Source organism: Lepidochelys kempii, chromosome 8, assembly GCF_965140265.1.
Source record: "Lepidochelys kempii isolate rLepKem1 chromosome 8, rLepKem1.hap2, whole genome shotgun sequence".
Taxonomy (NCBI): Eukaryota; Metazoa; Chordata; order Testudines; family Cheloniidae; genus Lepidochelys; species Lepidochelys kempii.
This window is the reverse complement of record NC_133263.1, coordinates 21,381,323-21,392,499: the sequence shown is the minus strand read 5'-3', so window position 1 is coordinate 21,392,499 and position 11,177 is coordinate 21,381,323.

Below are 11,177 nucleotides of genomic sequence, written 5' to 3'. Positions count from 1 at the left end.
CTTCATATAAACAAATCCAAAAGCAAAGTGGGTTTTGCTGAAGATTCAGTAATCTGTTGCCAGGTGATAAATGCTTTTTTATAAATCTCATGAAATCCCTTCTTCTGCTGCATTGCAATATCATTTGGTTTTATATGGTGCATTTCATAGTTACTAAAATAATAATTTCAACAACATAAGGTCTCGCCTGTTGGATGGCAATATAATCAAGAACTGAGCCATTAAGAAAGCCAAGATCATGATCTGATCTGATCTAATCTTGCCCCCATCTCATAAATACGTTCCTCGAGGGCTGAGAGCTAATGAATGAATGAATGAATGACATAAATGAGTTGGAAGCTCCCAGTCTGGATCCTTCACTACCTGCCAGTGATAATCAGTGCTTTCATATTTGACACTGTAACAAAATGTGACGGTAAATATTGCACAATTAAATACTTAGGCCCCGATCCTGTGAATGTTTACATACAAGTATCTTTCTAGGTGTTAGTAGTACCATTGGCTTCAGTGTTGTGCATGTGTAAATTTGCAGGTTGAGACTTAAGGCAAAAATACACCCACATAAATGATGGGTCCCTCTCATAAAACATGACACAGCAAAACAGCAGACCAAGGCCTTGACCCAAAGCCTGGTGACATCGAGAGTCTTTCCATTGACTTCAGTGGCTTCGGACCAACCCTAAATCATCAGCAAAATAGTTCTACTCTCTTCAGAGTTATTCAGAGGTTTGGGTTCTTATACTTCTGGTTTCATTTTAAAAGCACTTTCAGCTCAGACTTCCAGGCTGGCGTTTAGTTCCTAGAGAGGCCCATAAATGCCTCTGCACCCTTGTCTGGGGCTTGATTGCCCTCAGAGAGCTATGTTGTGTCACCAGCCATCTGGCCAAGGAGCGTTATCCTGTACAATTTAATAGAAAATGATATTAAGCTGATAAACTTTCTAGAGATTGTTATCGAATCACCCAGTAGAACTGGGCAGAGAATTCAATCCCTGCTATAGAATTCTATAGGCTGGTTTTAAAAATACCCACACAAGTAATTAAAGCAATAATCCTGTGCTCAATAGCATAGGTTTTTAGTGTAATTGCTATAGAACCTCTTTGGTTTAATCCCTATTAACATTGATATGGTTTCCCCACACAGGTGATGAAGTCTCCTTCACAGTCCGTCACTGATTCTCCTTGATTGGTATGGAAGGGCCACAATTAAGTAGATTGAGTAGGCCTGGACAGAGCCATTGGGTGAATGGACACTGGCCTCAGGGGCCACTCTGCTTCACGCTGGTTGCTTGTTATGAGACCCCTCTTTCTGCCACATCTGTCATGTTCCGAAGGAATTCACGTTGATTCTGACAGTTCCTTCTCTTGCTTTTGCTGCCCGTGACTCACCAGACAGAGAACTCAGCTGACAAGACTACCTCAACTGCAGTCCCCCAGCCCCTGTCCGGGGCCTTCATTAACAGGCACAAGGAGTGGCAGGCCTGAGGGCTCTCTCTCTCCATACCATGTCAGGCTGAGCAGACCAAGGGCTGATCCCATTTCATGACACCCAGCAGTACTGCTGCCATTTGGAAGAACGGAATCACCTGCTCCCCAATAACTCAAAGCACCAGCTTTCATTTTGTTTGTCCAGGCTGCAGACTCAGTCCTGACTCTCTGGAGCCAAGTGAATGGCGGGTGGGGGGGGAGGGGGAGAGAAGAGATGGATTTGTGTGGGGAGGAGTCAAGAGCTGAAGTCCATGTATCCTATGAAATCACACACATAACTTCATTTGATGTTTGTGTAACCCACACACCTCCTGGGTGTGGTGTTCTATCCCATCTAGTGGCACCGAGACCACTTAGAGAGAGAGTTAAATGAGTCTGCTCTACAGCTTAGCTAATAGTTAATTGGCTTTTAGCTCATGCTGTAGAGGCTCATGCATTAAGCTCTAGAAGTCCCAGGTTCGATCCCGCCCGCCAACGACCAGGATCTGTCCGTGTTACATTTGCTCACATTATTGACGGGAACAATCATGGGGGTCTTTGCCCACAAGCCGCTCTTCTGCCCCTTCCAGGAACTAAGTATATAATACTTCAGTCCCCAATACAAGCCCCCCTCCTCTAGGGGAGCAGCAGACTGGCAGTGACACACAGGTCTCTGGCATGGCAGGCAGGATCTCAGAAAGGGTGATGTCAGCAATGACTTTACTCCTTCTCTTACTGTGTGCACAGCGTTTCTCCACTAGGGATGGGCAAACTGCCTGGGGCCTGAGGTTTGGCAACCTCTTGAGATACTATTTGGTATGTGCAGGGTTGGTGAAAGCTCATGAACTTTTTTTTCTGTAATCAAAACTTATTTTTTTCCCAAGCTGATTCCTAAGAAAATACTTTTTGATTAGGATGTAGCTGAAGGGAGCCCTGGGGTATGTGTTAAGACTAATAGAACCATACCATCAAATCTCAGCCGGCACAGTATGTGACTTACGTAGTTCATTTTTACATTAGAATTTGTCTCTCTCTTCCTCTGCTCCATTTTCAGAGTCTTCATATTGTTGGTTTTTTTTTTTCAGTCTGCCCTGCCCTTCGATGCATTTCTATTATTCCCCCATATGCTCTCCTAAGGGAAACAACAGTCGGTATTGAGTGTCTCTTTAGGATCCATAATTCTGAATGTGTTTAAAATGAGGGATGGTGTGGTCTAGTGGCTAGCCCACTGGGTTACAACTCAGGTGACTTGGGTTCTAGTTCTGGCTCTGCCACTGACCTTGGGAAAGTCACTTCATCTCTTTGCGTTTCTGTTTCCACTTCCACCATTTCTCTGTCTTGACTGTGAGCTCTTCAAGGCAGGGACTGTCTCCTCTCCCCATGTTTTTGTGCAGAGCCTGACACAATGGGGCCCTGATCTCAGTTGGGGCCTCTAAGCATTACTGTAATACAAATAATAAAATTAGCCCAAATGTTTCATCTGAAATATCTACAGCATACAGATACTATGGAGCAAAAGCAGCTCAGGAATAAACATGTGCACCTCTCTCTGTAATCAATGAAAGGTACATTTGCTCACACCAGGGTGGAATTATGGCCCTAGTAGTGCAGTCATTTGAGTTCCAGCCAGCTGTGTGCAATGGCTTCCATCCATCAGCCATGAATTTCAACAAGGAGCAGATTTGTTAAAAAGGAGACGTGCTTGAACCATAATATTCATGCGTGCACTAAAAAAATCATTATTTTATATCCCTTCTGTCCCCTCCTAAAATCAAAACTGTGGAAATTAGTTACCAAGATATAACTCTGCCCTCCCCCTCCTCACACACATTACTAAAGAAAAAGACAAAAGAGCAGGAATTTGACCTGAAACCCATCTTTGCTGTTTCTGTACCAGGTGAGCTAAAGAGGCAGCTCTATAGCAAAGCTGGGGGATAGTCTTGCATATACTTCTGGAGTTCACCCCACACAGCCAAACACTTCTCATTTAACACAAAATGCTAATCTCAGGAAAGCTGTATTTTCAGAAGTGTGCTGCCATCTACAGACAAGAGATATTAGTCCTATAATACTCACCTGAGGAGTATGTGATTTGCCATACCTCGTCAGACTAGTGCTCTATCTAGTTCAGTAGTGTCCCTAACAGTACCAGCTGCTTCAAAGGAAGGCGCAAGAGAGCTCAGAACTGTCATTTATTAAATAACCATCCCTTACTAGGTGTTTCTTCCTCATTCCCGGGAGTTAATTGTTGTCTTAGATCCTGAAGCATGCGGGTTTATAGCTCTTATACACTGTTGGCTTATTTAATGAAACTTTGGATGTTCTTATTATTTATATCAATATGCAATCCTTTCCCTGAATACTGCCGGGCTCTTTTCTTCAGTATCATCTTGTGTCAGTGATTTCCACAGGTTAACAACACTATTTTGTACACTTGAAATTAGGTGCTTGGATGTTATTATACTGTCACCATTACTGAGTTTGCTTTTTCATAGGCTCCCCGATCACATTAGAACATATCAAAGTAATGAGGTGTTTACACATGGGTGTAATCATAAACACTGGCTGCTTAGGTGGGAGATGGTATATTTCTAACTGTTCTTTGGCTTTTAATGAACACTTCACTTTGATCTATGTGGTTTCCTATGTGTTACGTAGGGTATTTCATATGCTGCAGGTTCTCTCTATCCAGGTTTTATACTGTACCCGTCACCTATGCCAGTGGTTCTCAATCGGGTGCGTGTACCCCTGGTGGTATGCAGAGGTCTTCCTAGGGGTACATCAATTCATCTAGATATTTGCCTAGTTTTACAACCAGCTACAACCCACTAGCAAAGTCAGTACAAACTAAAATTTCATACAAAATGAGAAAGTAGCCATTTTTCAGTAACAATGTGCTATGGCACTTTTGTATTTTTATGTCTGATGTTGTAACCAAGTAGTTTTTAAGTGAGGTGAAACTTGGGGTAAGCAAGACAAATCAAACTCCTGAAAGGGGGACAGTCGTCTGGAAAGGTTGAGAACCACCAACCTAGGCATGGTAACCTCTCAGCCAGACCTTCCTCAGATTGTTTATGTGCTGATGGGTGGCAGGGAGGAGTCCACTGGCACAGCTGCATGCACTCATTGCTTAGTTTTGACTGTATTTCAGCATATTAAACAAGGCTCCCAACAAGTAGCCAGCTGCTGTTTGAGTACCAGTCTCTCGCCCACCTCCAGTACATGGAGGCTGCACACAGATCGTTGACTTTGCACTAAAGTAGATCCATATCTGTATAACTCACCTGAATCTTCGCTTACTGGGAACTTTATGTAGCTGTGCCCTTGTGTACCTGCACAGGTAGGGGTGGCATAGAGAGCTGTGTTTTTGTAAGGAGGTGTGTAAGAATGGGGCGCTATTAGCAGCACCCTGGTCACTGAGGTTCCTGCAGCACTGGGAAGAGTGCAGACTTAATTGAAGCCAATTAATCAGTATCAGTTGGGGATTACAGACACTTGGGTGTCAATTGTTTGGCTAATGAGGCAAGTGGCTCAATAACAGGGAGGATGTGAGTGAGAGGATAGGAAGCAAGGGGAAGCTCACAGGGTGATCCTGGTTTGAGGAGAGACAGCTGTGCGGAAGTCTCTTCCTGCTGTAAACCTGCAACATAGTCTATCATCCTTGGTAAGTGAAGAATAAATACATGTGTGGTGACAGGGTTAGACCATGGGGGGGGGGGCGGCAGTGTGGTTAGGAGATCAAGAAGCAGGCAGTGTGGCAGGCTGTGTAGTGACAGAGGCCTCCCCATGGCAAGGTGTGATGATTCTGTTTTCTGTGCATTGTGTGTTTTCTTGAATGATCATCAGGGAATGAGGAGTGTTGTGAGGCAATTAGAAATAGAGAATCTTATGGAGTGACAGATATTGTGTCTCAAAGGGGCCTCACTTCATGGGCTAGCACTCACATTAGTCCCAACTTAGCTTCTGGATAAGCTTGGCATCCCTCGTTTTAATTGTTGAAAATGACTTGCACTAGAAATACAGAATCATGGGGCTGAGCTCACAGAAACAGGTTTTCATCCTAAATGGCCTTAAATTCCCTGCATGTGTCCCTCACTTGGGGTCTTTGGCTCAATTGCACCCCACAATTGGACCATGGCAGGCTAAGAGAGATGCATACACTCTGTTCTCTCTCCCAGAGACATTTGTTATTTCCCTTGATTTCAAATGAAAAGCATCTCGGTCAGGAGCATATGATTCTCTTTGTTGATGGGAAATATAACAATAGGATTCTATTCCAAATTGTTGGGCCACTATGCAGCATAAATGGCTGCCTAGATGCTTTTTGTGGGATGACACATGTTGGTGATGGGTTTTTTGGTTGTTATTTTTTTTATCTCATCGTCAAAACTTCAAACCAGATACTGAGCCAAATTTGTCTTTGGTGCAAGTCTGTCAAGGTCAATAGAGTTACCGGAGGGATGAATCTGGCTTGTTCTCATTAAGTAAAGTTATAAGAGGGGTCAAGTTTTTCACTTAATAAAGACAATCAGTCAGGTGCTGTCAAACCTTTTTTTTTTCCGACACAGAACTTTATTATCGATAAAAAGAACAAAAATACTTCACCTCCGGATGTTGCATGTAATGCTAACTCCTCTGAGATAAAATATGTCACCTGGAACTAACAGTCCGTGAGTATCCTGTATAGTTTAAAAAGTGGCCTTTCCCAATCTTACTGTTAGTGTCCTGCCTAACAAAACAGAGGTTGTTCCCTGTGCTCTAAAATGCATTATCCATTTACATGTTTTTGAGTTCTCTGTTAGCTGTTTGATATAGGTTTATAGACCTGCATGTTAGACCACACACTTGCAGGATGGGGACTCTCTGCTATGGATATAGTGCCTCCAATGCAGACATAGGCCAGGTCTACACTACATGGTTAGATCTCTGCAAGCTGCCTTTTGTCGACTTAGCTGTGGCAGTGTCTTCACTGAAATTTGGCACGCACCGACATGCCTCTCTGTGCCAGTTTAGTAACACCACATCCCCAAGTGGCATAGAGTCACAGTCGATGTAATTAAGTCAATGCAGTGTCAGTGTAGACGCTGCATTGCTTACATTGACTGTTACTGGCTTTCAGGAGCCATCCCACAATGTCCCACACTGACAATACAAGTGCTCCTAGGGAGAACACACACTGCCAACACAAGGAGCCAAGTGTGCATGCACACAAGTGATTTAATAACTGCAGTGGCTATATGCCAACGTAAGTTAGGTCAACTTAATTTTGTAGACATGGCCAGAGGCTCAACTGCTTCCAAAGCGTTTTTCCTCCTCTGGACCACATGAAGGGTGCTCCATGTGTGCCGTCTGTACAGGAGAGGGTAGTGACTTGGCAGGCCATGGTGAGGAGTGGGGTGGCCGGCAGGTGTGAACACTGTCCTCCTCCCAACCCTACCGAGCTCGGGTGCAAAGAGTAACACAGCCTAGGGTTGGGTTCTGTTTCTGTCTCTATCACTCATATACAGTGTGGCCTTGAGTATGTTACTTGCCCTCTCTGTGCCCCAGTTTCCTTCTTTGCAAAATAGGGATCATGCTGTACACCCTCCCTTGTAACATGTTTTGAGATTTATGGATAAGAGCTCAGCATTAGCTATGACAGACATTTTCTATTTGTACTATTCAGCCACTGCATAGTGTTAAGGAGGAAGCTAGTACTATTCAAGTGAAAGCTTCCCAGATATGACTCTGCTTCCTAATAAGCAGCCCAAGAGACTGTTTGAGACAGAGATGTTAATTTTCCAAATATTTGTGATCAATCAGTTTTGTACATCTCTTAAAGTAGCATGTTTTGAGCATGGTTGATCCCACCATATGGGGACATTAGTCTGCATCATTAATGCCTGGCACTGCTTTTCTTTTATCAAAATCAGTTTGTTGGGCGATAGAATCTTTCCTCCCCGAAAGCGGTCTGACTTCCCCTTGAATGCACCCACCCTTTAGAGCTCTACAGGAGGGCTACCTCCATGCTCCCCCTACCAAACAGTTCCTTAACTTGAGTGAGTGCTTTACATTTCTCCCAAGCAAGGCTGAAGGCAAGAGCAGAGGAATTCTATCTTTCCAGAGGGTGTCTTGCTGTTCATCAGAGCTAAGTAAAAGAGGGATGGGAGAGATGGGGGATGAGGGATTTTCTACAAACACTCATTCAAATTCAAAAGCGTATTGTCTCCTCCTGTCCCCTGCATGCTCTGCTCTGCCAGTGAGACCAACCATACCTACCAGTTTGTCAGCCTGTCTCTCAACCAGATCCATGCTTCCTTCCATGCTGCTCCTTATGCATAGAACACCATCTCCCTCTGTGAATTAATTGAAACAGAAGAATTGGAGGACTGGATTAGACCCAGATAGTCTCAGCCAGTAGCCAATGCCAGCTACTTTAGAGGAAGGTGAAAGAAACCCTGCAATGAGAAGATCTGGCATAGTCTGCCACCCAGGGGAGTCTCTTCCTAACTCCCAAAAGTTAGAAAGATTGTCTTATGCCCCAGAAGTGTGAGGTTTCTCATTCCTTCTAAAACTTTTTTGTATTTACTATTATAACTCTGGCTATTCTTGTTATCTATATAAAAACTCATTTCCTATTTGGATTTTGCAAGTTCTTGCCTTCAGTGATTCCCTGTGGCTATAAGTTCACAGTCCAGTTACACGTTAAGTGAAAACATTCCCTTTAATCAATTTTGAATTTGTCACCTTTAACTTTCATTGAATCTCCCCTTGTTCTTGCATTGTGAATCAGGGAGAACAGACTCTCTTGATCCAATTTCTCTGTCCCATTCATGATTTTACATACTTGTCTCCTCTTATTTGTCATCGTTCTAAAGTAAACAATGCCAGCCTTTTCACCTTCTCTTCATAGGAGAGATTATCCATGCCCTTAATCATTCTCATTGCTCATCTGAGTCCCCTCCTATTCTTCAACTTCCCTTTTTGAGACACTGCATACAGCATTCCTAATGAGGCCATACCATTGATTTATATAGTGCATTATCCTATTTTCTGCATTGTTCTCCATCCCATTCCTTATGGCTCTGAACATCTTGTTTGCTTTTTTGACCACAGCTGACCAGTGAATAGAACTCTTCATTGAACTGTCTACAATGACATCCAGGTCCTTTTCTTTAGCTGATATTGTAAATATAGAACACAGTAAGGCACAGAAGTTCACATATTTCTTTCCAATTTGCATTACTTGACACTTACCAGCATTGAATTTCGTCTGCCATCTTGTTGGCAGATTTCATAATCTGATATATGTAGGGCCACAATCCTCTCCTTCATCTCTGTCCTCTCTTCTCAAGACACTCAAGTGCTGTGATGCCTACATGAAATCAGCCAATACACAGTGGTTTGGTTGCATGTCATTCAGGGAGAGCTGATTTTGGTGCCTCTGGGAACAATCAGCTTGTGCATTAGCCACATATGTAACCATGTGATCTTATTTTCATAACTCTTGCCCTGATCCTAATGGAGGTCTCTAAGCACTACTGTAATACAAGTAATTGTTGAGAGGCCATTGAAATCCTTCATTACATAGTCAGTCATTCTGTGCTGGCCCTGTAGTATCCCGCAACCTGTAAATCAATTCATATTGCATCACTGTGTTTTACAAAAAGAAAAGGAGGACTTGTGGCACCTTAGAGACTAACAAATTTATTTGTGCATAAGCTTTCGTGAGCTACAGCTCTCTTCATCAGATGCATTCAGTGGAAAATACAGTGGGGAGATTTATATACACAGAGAACATGAAACAATGGGTGTTACCATACACACTGTAACGAGAGTGATCAGGTAAGGTGAGCTATTACAAGCAGGAGAGCAGTGGGAGAAAAACCCTTTTGTAGTAATAATCAAGGTGGGCCATTTCCAGCAGTTGACAAGAACGTCTGAGGAACAGTGTGGGGTGGGGGGGAATAAATGTGGGGAAATAGTTTTACTTTGTGTAATGACCCATCCACTCCCAATCTTTATTCAAGCCTAAGTTAATTGTATCCAGTTTGCAAATTAATTCCAATTCAGCAGTCTCTCATTGGAGTCTGTTTTTGAAGTTTTTTTGTTGAAGAATTGCCACTTTTAGGTCTGTAATCAAGTGACCAAAGAGACTGAAGTGTTCTCCGACTGGTTTTTGAATGTTATAATTCTTGACGTCTGATTTGTGTCCATTTATTCTTTTACATAGAGACTCTCCAGTTTGACAGTTTGTCCAATGTACATGGCAGAGGGGCATTGCTGGCACATGATGGCATATATCACATTGGTAGATGTGTAGGTGAACGAGCCTCTGATAGTGTGGCTGATGTGATTAGGCCCTATGATGGTGTCCCCTGAATAGATATGTGGACACAGTTGGCAACGGGCTTTGTTGCAAGGATAGGTTCCTGGATTAGTGGTTCTGTTGTGTGGTGTGTGGTTTTGCTGGTGAGTATTTGCTTCAGGTTGGGGGGCGGTCTGTAAGCAAATACTGGCCTGTCTCCCAAGATCTGTGAGAGTGGTGGGTCGTCCTTCAGGATAGGTTGTAGATCTTTGATGATGCGTTGGAGAGGTTTTAGTTGAGGGCTGAAAGTGATGGCTAGTGGCGTACAAAAAGAAAGATTCTGGGTGGACTCCCCCTGAAGGTTGAAACAACAGACTGGACTTCTACATAGAGTGCTTCCGCCGACGTGCACAGGCTGAAATTGTGGAAAAGCAGCATCACTTGCCCCATAACCTCAGCCGTGCAGAACACAATGCCATCCACAGCCTCAGAAACAACTCTGACATCATAATAAAAAAGGCTGCCAAAGGAGGTGCTGTCATCATCATGAATAGGTCAGAATATGAACAAGAGGCTGCTAAGCAGCTCTCTAACACCACTTTCTACAAGCCATTACCCTCTGATCCCACTGAGGGTTACCAAAAGAAACTACAACATTTGCTCAAGAAACTCCCTGAAAAAGCACAAGAACAAATCTGCACAGACACACCCCTGGAACCCCGACCAGGGGTATTCTATCTGCTACCCAAGACCTCTCATTACAGTGTGTGTGGTAACACCCATTGTTTCATGTTCTCTGTGTGTATAAATCTCCCCACTGTATTTTCCACTGAATGCATCCGATGAAGTGAGCTGTAGCTCACAAAAGCTTATACTCAAATAAATTGGTTAGTCTCTAAGGTGCCACAAGTCCTCCTTTTCTTTTTGTGGATACAAACTAACACGGCTGCTACTCTGAAACCTGTGTTTTACAAGGAGATCTCAGGGCTACTTGGTTTGTCCCAGTGCCACTAAGCCACTTCATTATTTAAAGCACTGATACATAATATCCACCTCCAAAAGGACAAGTAAATTAAAATGCAGTTGGAAGTGCAGGAAGATCTATACTCTCATATCTCTTCAGTCCATAGAGAGACAAGACTTGTATTGCTGGTTGAAATTTTGCATTATGAAACGGTGTGGTTGAACTTTGAATAGGGGACTCAATTTCTACAGATGCAATGTTATTATATACAGTGATATTCATGTTTACCTAGTATTTTACATTTAAAAAACCACCAATGACACTATAAAAAAGATCATCAGAGTAACATTTTGTGTGTGTGTGTAGTTTAGTCTAACATCCAATGAAGTCAGCTGTAGCTCACGAAAGCTTATGCTCAAATAAATTGGTTAGTCTCTAAGGTGCCACAAGTCCTCCTTTT